The sequence below is a fragment of the Dipodomys merriami genome, unplaced genomic scaffold (assembly GCF_024711535.1).
Source record: "Dipodomys merriami isolate MVZ:Mamm:240054 unplaced genomic scaffold, mDipMer1.0.p SCAF_2972, whole genome shotgun sequence".
Lineage (NCBI taxonomy): Eukaryota > Metazoa > Chordata > Mammalia > Rodentia > Heteromyidae > Dipodomys > Dipodomys merriami.
Window position 1 is genome coordinate 5,876 of NW_027204462.1, and position 21,879 is coordinate 27,754.

Genomic DNA, 21,879 nt, shown 5'->3' on the forward strand with positions numbered 1-21,879 from the left:
TCTCTATTAAAAAAATTTGGACCCGTGCCAAGGAGACCTAGGGTTTCTCCTATTCTATCCTGTAATGTTTTCAGAGTGTCTGCTTTGACTCTGAGGTCTTTGATGCATTGGGAGTTGATTCTGTGCAGCATGATATATAAGGATCTAGCTTTAGTTTTCTACAAGTAGTTAACCAATTTTGCCAGCACCATTTACTGAAGAGGCTGTCTTTCTTCGATTCTATCTTTTTAGCTCCATTATTGAAGATTAGATGCCAAGCCTACATTTCTATGCTGTGTTTTTGCTGGCTTTAAGTACTCTGTTCTGGGTGTGAAGTTCTGGAATAGTTAGGATTTCCGTCTAGAACCATACATACATGGCAGTACTTTTGACCTTGTTCATCTGGTGAGACACAGGTTGGCTTTTCTAATGTGGAAAAAGGGATTTGTGTACTTGTCTGGGGGACAGCTGTGTGAGGGACAAGTTACAAATGGATGTTGAAGGGGGTTGTGGGATAGTGTGTACAATCAATAGAGAGGCAAGGCATGTATACTGTTCAAGACTGTCTGCACTGAGAATTGGGATATCTTGATAGAGATTCTGGGAGTCCCCTCAGAGGCCCCCAGGTGTCACCCCTTCTGCAGGGCACCATGCTTCAGCACAGTGCTTCCTTTCTCTTGGCTTTTCTCTGTTGAAGTCTCTAGGCCTCATGAGAAATAGCAAAGTACATTTTGTTCCCCTAGGGAAAAAAGATTACTGGGAGACCTGAGTCTAAAATATTAGAACCTTCTGAACATCCAGAGCCCAGTTTTAGCTCCACAAACTTTATGAATTAAAACATTACCCTTCCTTTCAGCACCAGGTGGAGAATCCTAGGAAGGAGCAGCAAGATACATGAGAGAGCATGGAGATATATTGGTGCCTGTGGATGGACGGGGCCTGGATGGACTTTGCCTATGGATAGGCCCTGCTTGATATGACTGTATTGGGACATGAGCAGAAATTCAGTATGTTTGGATATGATCCATCACTGGGTTATTTGTGTTCGCTTCTCCAGCGGCATTAGATTTCCACATAGCAAGTGCTTTTGTCTGATGCTGCCTCAGCTGACAAGCATGTAATAGGGAGGATTTCGGCACACCTGATTTTGCTATGTGTGCACAAGGGTCAGGAGGCTGAGCCTGCAAAGCAGCTGATGAGATTTGCAGCAGAAGGTGGGCTGTGACTTCTGTTGGATCAATGATCCAGCTCAGGATTATTTGGGGAATAGAGCACAGCTAACAGGTTGAGAATGTATTCCATTGAGAAGAAGCAATGCAGAACAAAAGAGGGCAAAGGATGGGCACCTTCCTGATAGGCAAGGTTGACACTGATGCTGAAAGACAGCTGAGAAGATGAAGCTAAGGACTCCTGAATTCCACATGGACCAGTCTCCAGTGAAGAGGGTGGATGGGAAGGGAAATAGTGTTATTTTCCTTATTTTCTCAGTCCTTTCCATTCCTTTCTTTTTGTTGTGGGTATGTATTTGTGAGTGTGTGCTGGTACTGGCACTTGAACTGGGTGATTTTCTCTGTGTCTCCTTTTCTCTCTCTTCTTTCTCCCCATTTCCTCTCTCCCCTTTTCCAGGTAACTTCCCTCCAGACTATTCATCTCTTCCTCTTCTTCCTCTTTTCCTATTCTCTTTCTTCTTCTCTTCATCTTCTCTTCCCTTCTCCCTTCCTCTGTCCTCATAAATCTGTCTTTTTCTTTCCTGCCTCTCTGTAGCGACCGTCTACTCGACCAGCGAGGAAAAACGACCACCACACCAGGAGTCTTCTCAGATCACGCTTTATTGGAGAGCCTTTTAGTTGTAGGAGAGCTTGGGCGCGAGAGAGCGTGCACCCGAAACACAGCCGCTTATATAGGAGAATCGGAACGCGGGTCTTTCTATTGTTGGTCGCCTGCCTTTCACCGTCACCAGGTGTCATGGGATTGGCTGGGGACTCTACCTGGCTCGCGCACGCGCACAGCCCAGGCGTCCCGCCAAGCACCGTCTGGGGTGGTTACCTCAAAGCTGCAAGGGAGTGGGCGGAGTCTCGCCTCGGCTCCCTACAGTTCCCCCTTCTTTGTTTTATGGCAACAGGTAAGAGTAGAGGTTGGGCCTCTGTCTAAGACATTAGGACCTTGCACTGGCCTTCGCCTGAGGGGCGCGCCTTCCCCAGTGATGACCAGGCCCGTCCGATGCCTTTTTTGCAGAGGTGGGATCTTGGGCATCAACCCACTTGCAACCCAGCATGCTCTTCTTGAGGAGATGAGAACCATCTCCTCAAGTGCAGTGCACTTGCCTTGCACCCTGTCCCAAATTGCAAATTGCATACCTGTCCCGGTGCAATGGGATCCCCTGATCCCTCGGGGTGCTAAGGCTATGCAGAATGGTAAGGCTTAACTGCCTCTTAGGGCCGACAGCCAAATCTGGGGTGAGGATCCACTCTCCAAAGCGGCTAATGCTTGCAAGATAACAACCTTGTCCCTTCTGGTTTGGGCTCGAAGGCGACAGACCAACCATAGGCAGACAACGCATCCTCCCAAGCAGCAGGCTAAAAACATTCCGACTCCCACCCGCTCTTTGGAAAAGGACACCGCAGAGGCAATCCAGTCAGTAAATTGTAACAGCCCACAGCATCATCGGTTTAGCTATCACAGGGATTGCTATTAGCACTGTTGCTAACAGCAGGAAGATCAGCTGCATCTTCAAGAGGGGGTTCTGTTGCAGTCTCCACCGGCCTGGTCAGTCTCGTTGGCACCCAGTGAGGTACTTCTTGACTCTGTGGAAAAACATAAACAGCTCCCCTGGATCTCATTATTACCGGATCCGGTCCATACCATTTATTATTAATAACATCCTTCCACATAACCATGTCTTTAGTATCCATGGAGTCTCTTGTCATATGCCGATCTGCGGCAGACTGATCGTTGTCATTTAGAATTAAAAAATTAAGGGTAAAGAGCGCAAGAGAAAGTCTTTCCCTGGGGGACGCGGACTCAGCAATTCCCCCTTTTTGTTTTTGAAGCATTTCTTTTATGCTTCTATTAGCACTTTCCACTATACCTTGTCCTTGAGGATTGTAGGGCAATCCGGTGGTGTGGGCAACCTGCATTTGTGCGCAAAAGGCGCGAAAACCATGGGAAGTATAAGCAGGGCCATTATCCGTCTTAAGTCTAAGGGGCTTTCCCCAAGCTGCCCAAGCTTCTAAGCAGTGTATTCTGACGTGAGACACCTTTTCTCCTGCCAAAGGTGTGGCATGAATGACACCAGAAAAGGTGTCCACAGACACATGTAAATATTTCAACTTACCAAATTCCGTCAGATGAGTAACATCCATTTGCCATAGGGCGTTTGGTCTCAACCCCCTGGGGTTTACCCCCACATGGGGAGAATGAAGAAAGGTAACACAAGATTTACAGGCTTTAACAATATCTCTTGCCACATGCCTGGACAAATTATATCTTTTCCTAAGGGTATTAGCAGGTACATGATACAATCTATGAAAGTCTTTTGCCAATTCTACAGGATCAGCAGCAACCAGAGCCACAGCCCGAGTTGCCTGGTCCACCAAATCATTACACTTTGCCATCGGGCCCGGCAGCATAGAGTGGGTGCGAATATGTCCAATATAAAAAGGATGTTTTCTGGGCTGGGAAGTTGGCTCAGTGGTAGAGCGCTTGCCTTGCATGCCTGAGGCCCTGGGTTCGATTCCTCAGCACCACATAAGCAAAAAGAAAAAAGCCGGAAGTGGCGCTGTGGCTCAAGTGGTAGGGCACTAGCCTTGAGCTGAAGAGCTGAAGGACAGTGCTCAGGCCCAGAGTTCAGGCCCCACAACCGGACCAAAAAAAAAAAAAAAAAAAAAAAAAAGGATGTTTTCTGTTTAAGATAAGGGATTGAATCTGTAACAAAACATTAGAAATTGTACTGGCCTGCTTAACTGAAGCAGCAACTTCAAGAGAAGCAACGGCATTTACAACATATAATGAATCAGAAAATAAGTTAAAAGGTTGATCAAATCTTTTAAAAACTTCAAGCACAATTAAACATTCAACAGCCTGTGGGACATTCGGCCGAAAATTAAAGACTACCGGCTGTTTGTGTCCTTGAACAAAAAAGGCACCTTGTCCAGATTTTGATCCATCCGTAAAGATGGTTAGAGCATCAGCCAAGGGCTCCTTTGATGTGACAACAGGAAAATACACTAAATTTTTGTTAACTATGGCAAGCAGAGGATGCTTAGGATAATGATTATCAATTACATTTGGAAATGAGCAAACAAGAATTGCCCACATATCCACTGTGGCTGCTAAAATTTCAACTTGCTCACGGGTGTATGGAATAATTAATTTATCTGGAATTTTTGCAAAGTGCATCAAACAATACTTTATACCCAAAATTGCCTCTATTTTTATTTATTATTTTTTTTATTTTTATTTTTTTTCTCAGATCAAAATTGCCTGTTTAGCCACTAATTCAGGAAAATATTGAACAGTTTTTGCTCCCACAGAATCATAGCATTAATAGTTAGCCTTTGAAGCAAGGCAGTGGTATAATTGGCCGTCACTCCATAAGTCCGGACTGCCTCAACTAAATCCTTAAGCTGGAAGTAGGAAACCGGCTCAAGAATTCTCTCATTAGTAATGGGATTTTCAAAAACTGGAAAGGCTGCCGCTAACGGCGACCAGCCTTTTATAAAGTGACTCCGCCCCGCCGGCGGGCACGCCCGGGGGGCCTATGGGTGAGGGCCAGCTCTGTTTCCTCTTCCTGGCTGCTGCAGTACTCCCACCCCTAGGGGGCGCCACCCTCCATATCTGTCTGCCTCGTGCTACACCGCAGCCTCTTCTAACTCTTCACTATCAGCTGGATCGAGCTGCTCTCCCTCCTCCTCTAACATTTCTTCCTCTGAGTCACTCACAAGATTACTATATTCTTGGTCCCGCCCTTCCACATGTAGGGCTGAGAACCGGTTTGCTTTTAAAGAAGGGCACGGGGATCTCCTTGAGACCTCCTCCTCTCTGAAACCCTTCTCCTTTTGTGAGGGCTGCAGCCCCTCTTGCTTTAATTCTTTAGGATCCTTTTGTCTTTTTTCCCTTTTTCTTTTAGGCCTATTTTCCTCCCCCTTACTGTATGCTGACTCTGATAGACTATCCTGATGCCGTGTTAGTACTTTGCATCCTTCCTGGATTAAATCAAACCCTCCCTGGTCGAGGCAAGTGCGCACCATCAAAAAGACAAGCCACAAGGGAAGAAGCAATGCAAGCAACCAATAAATATCTAAATCTACAGTGAACAGCATACCGGGGGATATTTACCGATGTCTCCTCTCTGCGTGTTGAGTTCTGGCTCCAATTCGGCCTCTCGCGCGGGTCCCGTCCCAGGTTCGTTCCCGGGTTTCAGCACCAGTTGTAGCGACCGTCTACTCGACCAGCGAGGAAAAACGACCACCACACCAGGAGTCTTCTCAGATCATGCTTTATTGGAGAGCCTTTTAGTTGTAGGAGAGCTTGGGCGCGAGAGAGCGTGCACCCGAAACACAGCCGCTTATATAGGAGAATCGGAACGCGGGTCTTTCTATTGTTGGTCGCCTGCCTTTCACCGTCACCAGGTGTCATGGGATTGGCTGGGGACTCTACCTGGCTCGCGCACGCGCACAGCCCAGACATCCCGCCAAGCACCGTCTGGGGTGGTTACCTCAAAGCTGCAAGGGAGTGGGCGGAGTCTCGCCTCGGCTCCCTACACCTCTCTAGATCTTCTCTTTGAGTTTGAATGTTCATAACCAGTGCTGTACCACTTGAGTCACACCTCCAAGCCAGGATTTTTCTAGTTAATTGAAGATGAAGTCTGCCCAGGTTGGCTTTAACTGTGATCTTCGGGGTGTTAGCTTCTGGAAGAGTTAGGATTACAGGCATGATCCACCACCATCAGCAATGCTTTTGATCTTGTTAAACTGGTGTAGCACAGGATGGCTTCTCTGATGTGTAGTTATCTGAGGGACAGGTGTGTGAGGAACACCTTGAAAATGGTTGGGGGAAGGACAGGTGTGGTAGGCTGCTATGCCAAATGCACAGGTTGAGAAGTAGGTGCAAAATTGAAGGGTTTGAACACTGAGTGATGTCATATCTGGGTAGAGATTCTGTGAGTTCCCAGAGTCCCCCAGCTAACACCCAGAATTTGGGCATTGTTCTTCCTCTCCCCTTCAGTTCCCATGAGAAGGCTCTAAGCCTCATGGAAGAATAGCAGAGCCCTGTTTTTGTTCTTAGGGTATCAGAGTGCTGGTGAGCAGAATTCTGAACATCCAGAGCTCATTTTTTTCTTTTTATTTATTTATTTTTAAAATTTTTATTGGGAAAATACTGTACAGAGGTTTTACAATTACATGGGCAAGATGAGTACATTTCTTATCAAGCATTGTAGCCTCCTCCTTTGTTTCCCCTCCCCATCCCTTCCATCCTCCCCCCACCCTCATTCCCAATCCTCCCCCCCCACCAAATTTGAATCACATAAATGTATGAATTAAAATACTTTTCCTTCCTCTCAGCTAGAGGTGGAGAAATCTGTGAAGGAGCAAGAAGCCTAAGAAAGCATGAAGATATTGGATGGACCCTGCCTGGGATGAGTGCATCTGTACATGAGCAGAAGTTGGGTAAGATTGGATGTGATCCTCCACCCCTGGGCTATTAGTGTTGATTCAGCCAGGGACATTAGATCTGCACACAGAGGCAGTTGCTGAGGCTGATGCTGCCTTTGGTGACAAGTGTGTAATGGAGGAGTTAGGCCTTTGCTATGTGTGCACTGGGATCAGGAGGCTGAACCTGAAGAGAAGACTTGAAATTTGCAGCTAGAGCTGGGCTTGGGCCTCCTGGTGGATGAGGAGTCCAGGTCAGGGCTATTTGGGGTGCAGAATGAGATGGGATTCTGGTAAGAGAAGCACTGAGGGCCACAAGAGGACAAAGATGAGTACCTGGTAAATGACAGGATGCACACTAAACCTAAATGAGAAATGACAGGAGCTAGGTTATGAAAGGAGCTGAGGAATACTGAATTCCACATGGACCAGTGGTCAGTGAAGAGGGTAGGTGGAAGGAAGTACTTTTGATTTCCATGATTCCTCCATGCTTTTTTCCCCTTTTTCTTTTTGTGTGTATGCTTATGCTGGTACTTGGACGCTTGACCTCAGTGCTGTTTTCTTATTCTGTTTCCTTTTTTTCTCCTTCCTATCTTCCCTTTTCCCACATTCCCTCCTCTACCATCTTCTTCCCTTTTCTTTCTCCCATAACTTCTACTATTCTATTTCCCCTATCCCACTTCTTGTTCCTTTCATGCACACTTCCATTCTCTCTCCTTCACTTCCTGCTCATGAATTTGACTCTGACTCTCTCTGGTTTTTCCTCCCTCTTTCACGCTTTCTCCTTTTCAGCTGGCATGGTCATGTCTTGTTTACTATCATTTGAGTTACACCTCCAGACTTGCAAACCTCCAAATAGTCTGCAAACCTCCAAAGGGGAAGGCTTTGCCTTTTGCTTCCTTCCTCCTCTGCTTGCCTCTCCAGTGGCCTATCCTCAGGCCTCAGAGCTCTTCACAGGGTGTCCCTGCTCTGCTCTGCTCTGCTCTGCTCTGCTCTGCTCTGCTCTGGATGGAGCCTCTTGCTGTCTGTCTCTCCCCAGCCCCTACTCCTCAGAACAGACAGCCTATATATAGGCTGGGCCCCTCCCCCACTCCAACAGCTATAAAAGTTTCAACCTCCACTAATTGCCCTGCCCCCACGAAGCCCACTGTTCCATCCCTTCTTGACCCCCCCCTACAGCTAGGCCCAGGGGAACAATGAGCTCAGCATGTGGGGGGGAGGAGGATGCCTTTGGCCATGCTGTTTATTACACTACCATTACATGATAGCTCCCGGCCTGCATTTTTCTAGTTAAGTGAAGATGGAGTGTTCCCAGACAGGCTGCTGGGATAGTTAGGATGACAGGCAGCTCCTCCAGCATCAGGCAGTGCATTTGACTTTGTTAGTCTGCTGTGGCATACCTTGTTTTCTGTGTTGTTATGAAAGGGATTTGTGTGCTTATGTGAGGCACAGCTGTGTGAGTGAGACCTCAGAAATGGTTGTGGGAGAAAGGGGGTGGTGGGCTGGTAAACAAATTGACAGGGAGGGAGGGACATGTGCACTGTACAAGTGGATCAGCACTGAGTGTTAGCTTATCTTGGTAGAGACACAATGAGTCCCCAGAGTGGCCGCCAGCTGACACCCTTTCCCCAGAGCACCAGGCTTTGGGTATGGTGCTTTCCCTTGGCAGTTCCAAGGGAAAGACTATTGGCCTCATGGAAGAGTATACCCTAATTTTTATGCTGGGTGAACCACTGTGCTGGGGGAGCTGATGTTCAATAGTCAATCATTCTGAACACCAAGAGTGCATTTTTGGAATCACAAAGTGTATACGTTAAAATATAACCCCTTTGTTTCAGCTAAACATGGTGAAATATATGAAGGAAAAGGAGACCTGAGAAGGCATGGAGATATAGTGGTACCTGTGGATGGACGGGGCCTGGATGGACTCTGCCTATAGACACATCCTGCCTGGGCTAACTGTATTCCCACATGAACAGAAATTCAGGAAGATTAGATATGAGCCTTCACCACTGCGATATTTGTGTTGGTTTAGGCAGGACATTAGCTTTGCCCAGAGAGGCTATGTGGAGACTGATGCTGCCTTTAGGTGACAAGCATATGACGGGGAGGAATTGGGCAGACCTGGCCTTTGCTATGTGTACACTGGGAATAGCAGGCTGAGACTGTAGAGCAGACTGATGCGATTTTCAGCATGAGGAAGGCTGGGCTGTCATTGATCCAGCTCAGGGAAATTTGAGTAGCAGTGATTCCCTCAAAGAATGGATGGGATTCTAGTGAACGAAGCAATGAGGGCCACAAGAGGGCAAAGATGGGTACATGGTGAATGATAGGGTAGACAGCAATAATAAAGGAGAAATGATGAGATCCAGGTTATGAAGAGAGCTGAAGAATCTTAAATTCCATGTGGACCAGTGTTCAGTGAAGAGGATGGGTGGAAGAGAAGTACTCTTGATTTCACTATTTTCCCTTTTTCTTTGTTTGTGTGTGTGTATGTGAGTACGTGCTAGAGCTGGGGCTTGATGTCTGTGTAATTTTTCTTATTCTCTTTCTGTTTCTTTCACTTCACTCTCTCCCCTTTTTCCTCCTTTCCCCCCATCATCTCTCTTCCCTCCTCTTCTAACCTATACCATCTCCTCCTCTACTTCCCCTTTTTCTCATCTTCCTCTCCTCTCTCCTTTCCATTACCTCTCTTTCTCTCTTCCTGTTCATGAATCTTTCTAAGACTGTTTGTTCACAAAAGGCTAGAACTCCACCACTTAGAGCCACAGTTCCACTTGGTTTTCTGATGGTTAATTAGAAATGTCTCACTTTCCTGCCAGGGCTGGCTTTGAACCAGGTCCTCAGAGCTCATCCTCCTGAGTCGCTAAGATTTCAGATGTGGGCCACCAGAACCCAGCCAGAGGTGAACTTTTGGTTCAATCCTGACCTCCTGCACATGAACTGCAACACAGGAGTGCTTTTCCGTCACACTTCCATTCAACATTCCACATTCCTCTTTCTCTCATGCAACATTCTCCTCTTCTTTTTTGTGCCTTTCTTCAAAGTCACCTAAATCTAATTATTAGGTCCTCTCTCAATTTTCCAAAGCACTAGCTAGCATTCCCATTCACTAGCATCCCCTTTCTTGTAGCTATTTGCTAGAATGTAAAAGCTTTGGCCCTAAGTGGCTTTGGTATTTCTTGAGAAAATTTCTAGCAATTTGTAGTTATCCTAAACACTGTACTGAATGAATGAAAACATTATTCTATTGGTGATAGAAAGTTTGAGTTTTAAGCGCAATTTTTCTAGAATCTGATCACAGCCTAAACTGCCACTGGAAACATCCCTGAAAATTTCTTAGAGGTGGTATTTTCCTTTCCAGGCATTCCATCAGAAGTCTCACTTTATTCTGAATATACAAGTCTGCCAATGCCATGAAAAACTAGTTGGTTTCAACCTACTCAGTGAGAGGGGGCAGGGTGGGGGAACGAGTTTTATTACCACCCTCCTCCTCCTCGTCCTCCTCGTCCTCCTCGTCCTCCTCGTCCTCCTCGTCCTCCTCCTCATCCTCCTCCTGCTCCTCCTCCTCCTCCTCCTCCTCCTTCTTCTTCTTCCTGGGGTTTGAACTCATGGCTTGAGCAATGTCACTGAGCTTCTTTTGCTTAAGGCTAGCACTCTACCTCTTGAGCCACAGTGCCACTTCCAGCTTTTACTGTTGATGTGGTACTGAAGAGTTGAATCCAGAGCTTCATGCAGGCTAGGCAAGCACTCTACCACTAAGCCACATTCCTAGCCCATCACTACTTCTATTCTACCATATCTATGCTGTTTTCCTGCACCAGGATTTTCTGTGTGTGTGTTAGTCAATGTTGTGGTTTGAACTCAAAGTGTGAACTCTGTCCCTTCACTTATTTTTTTTAACTTTTATTGTAAAGAGGCTATACAGAGGAGTTAGAGTTACATGAGTAAGGTAATGAGTTCATTTCTTTTTTTTTTTTTTAATTTTTTAAATTAATTTTGGTCCGTTCGTGGGGCCTGAACTCTGGGCCTCGACGCTGTCCCTCAGCTCTTCAGCTCAAGGCTAGTGCTCTACCACTTGAGCCACAGTGCCACTTCCAGCTTTTTTCTTTCTGCTTATGTGGTGCTGAGGAGTCGAACCCAGGGCCTTGAGCATGCAGGGCAAGCGCTCTACCACTGAGCCACTTTCCCAGCCCATGAGGTCATTATTTGTCAAACATTTTAACACCTTTTTTTTCAAGTTTTTAATTTTTTAATTGAGATTAAGTGATTACATACATTTCATAAAATCCACAGTATTGTGGGATAGAGATACTTAAAGTCACAAACACTTTTTAACCTTCATGAGGCGCATTGTCATTATCATGGTCTATAAGGTTTATGGTCTCTACAAACTTGACTTAAATTTTATTGAGTAGCTTTGTATATGTGGTCATCAAAGAGATTATTTTGTAGTTCTCTTTTTTTGTTGGATCTTTGCCTAGTTTGGAGATGAGTGTGATACTGGCTGTTTATTGAGTGGTAAGGACTTTCCTGTCCAGGCTGTCTTTGAACTATGATCCTCAGATCTCAGTCTCCTGAGTAGCCCAGCTCAAATTATGGGGTTTTGTTTGTTTGTTTGTTTACTTGTCAGTTGTATACCCTAGACTCTGTCCCTGAACTCTTTTTCCTCAAGGCGAGGGCTCTCCACTTGAGCCATTGTACCACTTCTGGTTCTCTGGTAGTTTATTAAAGATAAGATTCTCATGGACATTCCTGCCTGTGCTGGCTTTGAACCATGATCCTCAGATCTCTGCTTTCTGAGTAGTTAGGATTACCGGCGTGAACCACCAATGCCTGGCTCATGATATAGTTTTGATAGTGAAAAGATCCTGTCCAGAAGTCAAGATGGCCTTCACTGGTCCTGGCTCTGCCGTCTTCTTCAATCTTGAAAATTTTTCAAGATTTTCTTGACTGTTTTCAAAATTATATGCCACTTCTATTTTATCGATTGTTTTTCTACTTAGTCTTGTCTGAAGTTTTATCATGAGTTGACTTGGGTCTTGCATGGTTGAAAAGCTGTCATGAAGTGACACTGTGTGCCTCCCACTGCATCCCACCAGGTGGCTGGGGACATCAGTTTGTCCCAGCAGTGAAGTAGGTAATTTTTTTTGGGGGGGGTCCAGTCGTGGAGCCTGAACTCTGGGCCTGGGTGCTGTCCCTCAGCTCTTCAGCTTAAGGCTAGCACTCTACCACTTGAGCCACAGTGCCACTTCCGGCTTTTTCTTATGTGGTGCTGAGGAATCGAACCCAGGGCCTTGAGCATGCAAGGCAAGCGCTCTACCACTGAGCCACCTTCCCAGCCCCTGAAGTCGGTAATTTTGATCACTTGAAGATAGCCAAATTTGCCTGTTTTTCTACTGTAAAAATTCTCCTCTCCCTTTGTGACTGAGTGATGTGTGGGAAAACACATAAGGCTGTGGAAATATACCATTCCTCACACCACTGACAGTTTACTTATGTATTTACATATTTATTCATATCTGAACTGGCTAAGGGATTCCTGTTGAATGCATTGGGTTGTAATTCCACTCCTGTCATGGTTTTGATGTGCAAATGGTTCCAGACTTGGCCAGTGGGAGCTCCTTCTAAAAGACTTTTATTAGTGCTTTAATTTAATTTTTTTTGCCAATCCTGGGGCTTGAACTCAGGGCCTGGGGGCACTATCCTTGAGCTTCTTTTGCTTAAGGCTAGCACTTTACCTCTTGAGCCACAGTGCCACTTCCAGCTTTTCCTCTTTATGCATTGAAGAACCCAGGGCTTCATGGATGCTAGGCAAGCACTCTACCCCTAAGCCCTCATAAGTTCTTTTGTTCTTCACTAATACTCAAGATTGATGTTTATTTAGTACCTTCCATGCTCTGGCCTTTGAATAAACTATTATCCCAGGAGCTGTGGCTGGTTGGCATTTAGAAACCAACATCTTTTCTTTTGAGATATTATTGTTCCTAGGCCCTTTTGGAGAAGACAACTGGAAAATATATAAAATTAATATACAAAATACATGTATGCATGTATGTGGGTGTGCATTGATATATACAACTACATACATGTATATTTACACATACACACATTTAAATTTATATTAATTTCTTTTAGTAGTACAGAAATGTAAACTCAGTGCCTCTTGCTTGCTTCGCTTGTTTCCTAGTAATTGAGCCACCCTTTAAGCCCTGCTTTTTGCTGGTTGGTTTGGAGGTGAAGTCTAATAAACTTTCCTGCCTGGACTAGTCTCAAACTTCAGTGTTCAAGCTCTTAACCTCCTGAGTTTCTCAACTTCTTATTGGTACACCAATCTATGTATACTCAAAATCATGAGTTCACACTGACACCTCCAATTGCAATCTCACCCCAAATATTCTTCCAGGATTTTTTTTCTTTTCCATATTTGTAACTACCAAGAAACCCATTACCCTTGATAGGATGACTTACTGAGTCATTTATTCTGTTTGTAAACAATCTCCTGTGATTGCCTGTGATGTTGTAAAATAATGTATTTGGCATTTTTCCATGGTTCCTGACATAGAAATCCAAAAACACTCATGCTTTCCGGAGTAACAGGGGTGGTAGTACGATCTTTAGTTCTACTACTTGGTCATTGACCCTGGGTGCTCAATCAGAGCTCCTAAGACCTTAGTAATTTCCTGAGTTGTAGTAGCATCTGACCCAGAGCTATGAATCCTTTGGAATTTCCTGTCACAAAAGCATGTTCTAAGAGGTGCAACCCTTGATGTACACCTGGATAGGCTCAGGATGGGAGATGATCTTTTTATGATGGACTGGTAGTGCAAACCTTTAATCCCAGCATTTAGAAGGATAATGCAGAAGGGTCTTGAGTTCAAGGCAGGCTTGGGCTACAGTAAAACCATCTTTTAAAAAATCAGATTTAATAGGTACATTATTTGGGGATTAGCTCCAAATTTGTTTTTTGGTTTCATGAAATTTTGTTATGTCTGTTAAATTTATACTTGCCAAGAGATTCAAACTTGCCTGATCAGCCCATTCTCTCTCTATTGCTCTGTCTCTATCTGTCTGTCTCTCTGTCTGTGTCTTTCTGTCTCTCTGTCCCCCTGTCTCTGTGTCTGTCTGTCTGTCTCTCTCTCCCTGTCTCTGGTCGATGTCCTCATGGTTACCACATGGTTTCCAAGGTACCAGTAGCAGCATCCTCCCATGTGCCCAGTGTCCTTGGCAATGGTCCGCTAGGCCTCATGGAAGAGTAGTAGTAGAGTCCACCAAGCTCTCACAGAGACTTGATTCTTGTGAATATTTATCAGTCCCTTACACACTAGTTCATTCATTTCAGGAGGCATGACTAGTGCTGTGAGCCCAGCATACCTGGCATAGTCTCCGTGTAACACACTCAGGCCAAGTGCCTGGTGCTAAAGGATTCTGCAGCCGAGTTTCTGGTCAAAGTAAATCTGACACTGAGCTGGCCTTCCCAGGCTGAAAGACAAGTGGAAAAATAGCCTGAAGGTATCTTTACCTTCAGAGGTGGTAGGGGTTGCAGCTTGATCACATGGTGACTTCATCCGACAACCTTTTACCTTTGTCCTTTGAGGTGTTTTTGTTCCAAATGCTACAGCAGGTAATCACATTACCTTCCATGTATGTTTCTTGTCTGTTTATATACTTATTTGTTTTTTTTTACATTTGAGCTGAAGCCCATAGATCTGAGGGTCAGGAGGCATCCTGGACTCTGCTTCTCCTACTGTGGGCTCTAGATGACTGGGTCCAACTTTTCTTGAGCACACTCGTTATACTGGTTAGGTTGGAGCATAAGTGCAAGTCTTCATTGGGAAAGAAGAGGGACCTGTCTCCATGTACCATGTCAGTGGTTTTCTGCCCCACTTTCCTCCATTTCAATGCAGTTTCTTCTGTGTTTGTTTTCGCTATAATCCTCCACTCATCAGTATCCCAACATCCATCATCCAGGAGGACCCGATTTCACACTTATTGGCTCACAGTGGTAAAAGATAAAACATATATTTGAAAGACCCTAATGCATACACCCTGAAGTCATTATTGCAACTTCCTCTGTTAGCCCAATTTTTCTCCTCAAGTAAACAGAGTGTTGTGAGTGCTGAGTTTCACATATGAGACCACTGTGAACATGTACAGCCTATTTTTGGAATCACAAAGTATATTAATTAAAATATTTCCTCTTCCTTTCAGTGAGAGCTGGAGAAACCTCTGAAAGAGCAGGAGACCTAAGAGAACATGGAGGTATAGTGGTGCCTGTGGATGGAACAGGCCTCTGTGGACTTGGTCTGAGGATGGACCCTGCCTGGGATGACTACTTCTGGACATGAGTGGCGATTCAGTAAGATAGGATGTGACCCTCCACCACTGGGTTATTTGTGTTGGTTCATCCAGGGCCATTAGATTTTCACACAGAGGAAGTGCTGAGGGCTGATGCTGTCTTGGGTGACAAGTGTGTGATGGGAAGGACTTGGGCACAGCTGGATTTTGCTCTGTGGACACTGGGGTCAGGAGGCTGAGCCTGCAGAGCTGACTGATGATATTTGTAGCAAGAGGAGGGCTGGGTCTCCTGGTGGACAAGTGCAGTTCAGGATTATTTGGGGAGCTCCTCAAAGAATGTGGTGGGATTCTGATGATAGAAGCAGTGAGGCCTAAAGAGGGTAAAGGATAGGCACCTGGTGAATGACAGGGTTAACATTAATGCTGGAGGAGAACTGAGAGGCGGAAGGTCATGAAGGGAGCTGAGGAATCCTGAACTACTCATGGTCCAGTGTTCAGTGAAGAGGGTACGTGGGGAGGGAAGTAATGTTAAATTCCATGATGTTTCCATGCCTTATATTTTTTTCCTTTTGTTTCTTGGTTGTGTGTATGTGTTTGTGAGTGTGTGCTGGTACCAAGGCTTTATCTCAGTGCTTTTTTCCTTAATTCTCTTTCTGTTTCCTTTTCCCTCAATTTTCTCTTTCATCTTTCCCCACCTTTCCCCCTCTCTACCATCTCTCATTCCTCCTCTTCCTCTACCTCATACTGTCTCTTAGTCTACTTTTCCTTCCCCTCATCTTCCTCTTTTCTTACCTCACTTTTTCTTCCTGTTCTTAAATCTGTCTCTAACTCTGTCCATTTCTCTGTCTCAGTCTTTCTTTTTCTTTCTCTCTTTCAATTTGCATGTTCATGCCTGGTGATCTTCACTTGAGTCACACCTCCATGTCTGTATTTTTCTAGTTAATTGAAGATGGAGTCTTCTCAGACTGGCTGTAACTGCAATCCAGGTATCAGCTTCTAGGATAGTTAGGATTACAGAGCCTCCAGCATCAGGCAATGCACTTGACTTTGCTCATCTCCTGTGGCACAGGTTGGTGTCTCTGTTGTTATGAAAGGGATTTGTGTACTTATCTGTCACTGACACACAGCTTTGTCAGTGACACATTAAAAATGGGTGTGGAAGTTAGGTGGTGTTAGTCTGCTGTGCAGAATGGACAGGGAGAGGACATGTATAGTGTAAGTGTATCAACTATCAACACCCTTAGAATATCAGAACATGTGCACACTCAAGGACATGTGCACCCCCATTTCCTAGTGAAACAGCATGATTGAATAGCAGCTTCCTTCTATCTTTACCAAGATGTCTCAGAAGCACACAAGCAGATGGCTGCTCAGGAATTCCTCTGGAAATCAGCCTCCTTCAAACCCAACCTGATGTGCACGTCGAGAGGGAATTAGGAAGGAAAATGTGCTCTTTTCTTCCTTCAAGTTCAGCTCTCAATGCAGAGCTAGATGTGTCAGAAATGATCTCCTCTTAGTGATGTAGAGACTTCCAGGAGACAAGGCCTTGCTGCCCCAATAAGTGCAGCTGAGGCTCAGAGTGAGGGAGTGGACTTCAATTCACATCTGTGGGTTTGGCTTATGAGGCTAGTGTCTTGTATTCCTAGTGCAGTAGAGAGTGTGCCTCATTGCCGCTGTGATTTCAGTGTTGGGTTGCATTGTGGAGATTGGGGAAAGGGGCAGTATGCCAAGCAGGAGGCAAGTCATTTTATGATTCCATGCCAGCCTTGTCTTAAGGGGCAAGATGAGTTTTCTGTCCAAAACTCAGGTCTACCTTTGACTTTTCAATGGATGGTCTGATGCACAGGCATGCTAGAACACCTTTATGGAACAGCTGCAGTTCATTTGGCTCAGCAGGTGAAGGAGACAGGACCAAAAGTTGGCCCAGAGAATGAGGCTACCACCGCTTAGCCAGAATATCACACAGACCATTATGAAGGCTTCTAGCCAGCAGGACTGGATCAGGGCTGGAGGAAAGACTTGGAAGAACTGAAGAGGGAGGAGCCAATGTGGGATGGAAAGGCTTCCCAGAGGAGGAGCAGGGGAGCTGGTGTGTGCATTCCATCTCCATGTGTGAGATTGAGGCACAAAAGGCTTCAGGCAAAGGATAAGGAAACACAGGTGAGGAGACCATGAGGCAAGGGTGAGAAGGGCTGTGGAGGGGAATCTTGAGAAAGTAGTGGGAAAGAGCTTTGACCATGTGCAGCAAGATACTTGTCAAATAAGTGTGTGAGGGAATCAGTAGGCCTTCATTCAATGGATATTTACTGAGTGACCACAGGGTGAGAGACATCATGCTGAAGACTTACACAATGCTGGGAATAGCACAAAAGTATCTCTCCTTGTGAGTTTTAACTCAAGCATGGAGAATGACATTACCCAGATTTACAAAAGTAATAAACAGAATACATCAGAAGGAAGATGTAAGGAAGAAAGAATGAGTAGGATGAGTAGTGGGAATACTGTGTGTTTGTATGCTTGTGTGTGTGTGCATGCATGTGCATAAGGTTGTATTTTTGAGCAGGGTATCATAAAGTAGACCTTTTTGGTGGGGGGGTGAGGATGGGACAGTATGTGGGAGTGAGCAGCTGGGTGTCTGGGGAAGAGCATTCTAGGCAGTAGAAATAGTAGCTACTTGAGAGAATGAGTTAGGAATGTCATTTGTGTCCAGGATTTGGAGATTAGCCAAAGTAAAAAAATGAAAGAATGAAAAGAAAGGAATGAAGAAAAGAAGGGAGAAAGGAAGCCTGGCATAGGTGGCTCCAACCTTTAATCCTAACTAGTCAGGAAGCTAAGTCCTGAACATCGTGGTTCTCAGCCAACTCAGGCAGGAAAGTTCATGAGACTCTTATCTCCAACAAGTTACTTAGAAAAAGCCAGAAATTGCCCTGTGGCTCAAATGGTATAGAGCATTAGTCTTGAGCACAAAGAGTCTCAGGGACAGTGCCCTGGTCCTGAATTCAAGCTCCAGGACTGGCAAAGAAAAAAGAAAGGGAAAAGAGAAGAGAGAAAGTAAAAAAGATTGGTGAAAAAAAAGTTTTAGAATCAAAGGAACTTTTCAGTCTGATCCAATCTGATCATACATTACTGTAGTTTTAAAGAGAAGTAGTGTTTGCCCAGAGTTTTGTAGTTAGTGACCATCAGCGTTCAGGATTATAGAGTACACTTTTAACTTTTAATCCACTATTTTCTCTGAGAATATTTCTCAGTTTAATGCTTCCATTGGTCCCAAAATAGATGACATTATATATTGCTCTGCTTATGCATTATAGTTTTGTGCTCAGCTTTATTTATTTATTTTTTGTCGATCATGATCTCTGGGCCTGAGCGCTGTCCCTCAGCTCTTCAGCTCAAGGCTCTACCACTTGAGCTAAGGGCACCACTTCTGGTTTTCTGGTGATTTGTTGGAGATAAGAGTTTCACGGACTTTCCTACCCAGGCTGGCTTTGAATCACAATCCTCAGATCACAGCCTCCTAAGTACTAGGATTACAGGCGTGAGCCACCGGCGCCCGGCCTCAGTTTTATCTTTGAAGTGAACATTTAAATAGAAAAAAAAATCCTTTTCAAGTTGTTATACCTTACTAAAGAATAAGTTTACCTTATTAAAGGATAAATTTAGTTAATGGAAGCCAATTTGGAAATAAGGAAGAACCGGTTTTTGAACAGGATAATGAAGAAACTTAGCTCCCAATTTGACCTCTAGGTTTTGGATACTTTTTATTGTATGGCAAAATTTTGATCTTGACTATTTTATTACTGTCTCCTTTGTAACCCCATTTGAAACTTGAAAATGATCTTTTGTAATACCAATCTCTTTCTATGAGAATATCTAGAACATAAAAGTTGGTCATTTTTCAAATTATTTTTTTAAGCTGGTCATTTTAAAAGAACCATAGTTGGAAAGCCTCCTTGCTTCATGAAATACCTCAATTCTGAAGATTACATTTTGAAAAGGTTTGGAATATTTAGTTGGGTGCAAGTGGCTTATGTTTGTAATTCCAGCTACTATAATTATGGCTACAAAGCCAGAAGTGGAGATATGGCTCAAATGGTAGAGCATTAGCCTTGAACAAAAAGGTTCGCAAGAATGGGGGTGGCTCTGAGTTCAAGTCCTAGAACTGGCAAACCAAAAAGTTTGTAAATTACACTACTGGCAGTTTAAAAAGCCTTACATATTGTGAAGTGGCCAGTTTATTAGATTTATCAGATCTAACAATACATTGTCTTTCTGTGTCCTGGGAGTCTCCAAGAATTGTATTAATAACTATTATGGAGTTAACAGAGCCTTTTGGAACCAGAAAAGCCTAGAGACAAGCTCTTCTTTTGGATACAGATTCCATGTTCTAATTAGAGCCAATGGGCTAGGATTTCTGTTCTCTTGGACAATGTTTAGGGTACTTCCAAGACAGATAGCTAAGCCTCACTCTACTTTATTCAGTGGCATTCATGCAATGTATTTCCTCATTACTGAATTTATGGAATGCATATATTATAATCTAATGTTTGTGTATACTCTCATCTTTATAAATTACAACTGATATTTGTAGGTTGGACACTCGTGGCTCACACATGTAATTCTAGCTACTCAGGAGGCTGAGAGCTAAGGATAGGTGTTCAAAGCCAGCCCATTCAGGAAAGTTCAGAAGACTCTTATTGCCAATAAGCTACTCAGAAAAAGCTGGAAGTTGCACTGTGGCTCAAGTGGTAGAGTGCTAGGCTTGAGCACAAAGAGGCTCAGGGACAGCACCAAGCCCAGAGATTAAGCCCAGGGTTGGGGAAAAAAAAAGCTAAAGGATAGTGTGTAGGCCATAAGTTCAAGCCCTGGTAACACACACACACACACACACACACACACACACACACACACACACACACACACAACACACGAGGTTCCAGGTAGAGAAGGCTGTTTAAACTACACACACACACACACACACACACACACACACACACACACACACACACACACACACACAACAGGACCCAGGTAGAGAAGGCTGTTTAAACTAAGATTGACCACAGTATATGAAGAGCCATAAATGGAATACTTTGTTATTGCATATTTGTTTTTGTTTTCAAATAATTATTTAATTAGAAATATTCAGGCCAAGTGGGTAGCATGGAGAGCTGATACAGATATTTGGATATTACAAGATCCAATGCAGGTCTAAATTCGACCTGGATTTTTTAGGCCGATTAACTGTCTACATTAATTTAATTTATTAAATAGTGTCGTGTTCTGCTTTGAAGTGTATAAGCACAACTACAAGAGTGTTTCTGCTGTATTCTGAGTAGATATTTTCACAAAGTGTAGTTTTTAATTTCTTTAACATTTGACAGTGTTTGTGGCAACCACTTTTCCAATAATAACTACAGTGAACACATCTTTACTACTTTCCAGGCTGGGAACCACACAAACGAAAAGGTTATACTTTCAAAAAAAAATAATACATTTTGACCTGATGTAAAGTTTTCCCTAGTCCTGTCTTATTCTACATACACCAAGCAATTATTCTCTAGCTCCCATCATCTAGGAATCCCACATTCAATGCAATACTGATCATATGATTGCTCAGGAACAATTAGATTAAAGGGATAGGGAAGGGCATGGAATGGTGTTGTTTTCTACTCTCCATTTCCTGGAGGTTGGTGGGTAAAGGCTAAAGATTTCAATCCCCCAATGTTTTTTTAATCACTTAGCTATCTAGGGTTTCTACTCTAAGCAATTGCACTAGCATAAATTCAGGTGTTGTTGAAATAAATTCATTATAAATAAAAAGACATTCATATCACTCAGGAAATTCTGAGATTTTTAGGAACTCTGTTCCAGGAATCAAGGACAAAGATCAAACATATTTCTTCTCATACTAATACATATCGCTCTGAGCACTAATTTTACCTATGACTCCATAAAAAGCATACCGTTGCTATACACATTTGATATCAGAAGCAGTAAGTGATTTGCGCATAACCATAAAATTCATAGGTAGTAAGATTTTTAATTTAATTAATCTACCTTTGAAAAAAAGTGTAAAAATCTCTCTCTCTCTCTCTCTCTCTCTCACTCTTTCTCTCAAATCTTCCCCCCTCCATGAGTGGCATGGCCCCTCCTGTTCCTTCACAAGGTATTCTTTTCCTCATCCTCTAGCCCACAGAGCAAACAGGAATGTTGCTCTGGCTGACATGTCCAGCAGTGGTATAACATATTCATTCAAAATCACTTCCAGCAGACATTTCTGTTTTCTACAAACAAATGAGTGAGTATTTGCAAGTTTGATTTTTGTCCCTCTACTTTGTCACAGAATGACAACTTCTTCATATCTGGTATGTCTAGATGGACTAAATGTGGTCTTTGAAAAGGTTTGGAGAACTTGAGAGAAGGCTTTTCATATCAAATCCACAGTGAATCTTCAGGGGATTCTGGTGGGCATATGTGGCTGTCACTCTAGTATTCCTTGGATGGCACCAGCACTACTGTCTTGGCCATGAAATATTGCACAGGCTGTCATCCAGGACTTCTAGTTTCACCCCAGTTGTCTAGGGCCAGCAGTTCTCACTGCACCTCAGTCTTTCTCTCTTTTTCTCTACCTTCCTTCCTTCCTTCCTTCCTTCCTTCCTTCCTTCCTTCCTTCCTTCCTTCCTTCCTTCCTTCCTCTTCCATCCCTCCTTCTCTTCCTCTCTTCCTCCCTTCTACCCCTCCTCCTCTTCCCCCTCCTCCTCCTTTTTTTTTTTTTTTGGTGCCAATCCTGGGTGCTCTCTCTGGGCTTCATTTTGCCCAAGGTTAGCACTCTACCACTTGAGCTACAGTTCCACTTCTGACTTTTTCCACATAGTTCATTAAAGTTAAGAATCTTAAGGACTCTCTTGCCCTGACTAGCGTGCAATTGTGATCCTCAAATCTTAGTCTCCCG

At 44.0% G+C, this 21,879-nt stretch overlaps 1 long non-coding RNA gene across 1 annotated transcript; it reads left to right on the top strand.

Moving 5' to 3' along the window:
- Positions 1–910: 910 nt before the first annotated feature.
- Positions 911–15,990, top strand: LOC138839199 (uncharacterized). Its single transcript, XR_011375905.1, has 4 exons — positions 911–986; positions 6,543–6,647; positions 14,841–14,988; positions 15,867–15,990. It is a non-coding gene; the product is annotated as an uncharacterized lncRNA (long non-coding RNA).
- The last annotated feature ends 5,889 nt before the right edge of the window (positions 15,991–21,879 follow it).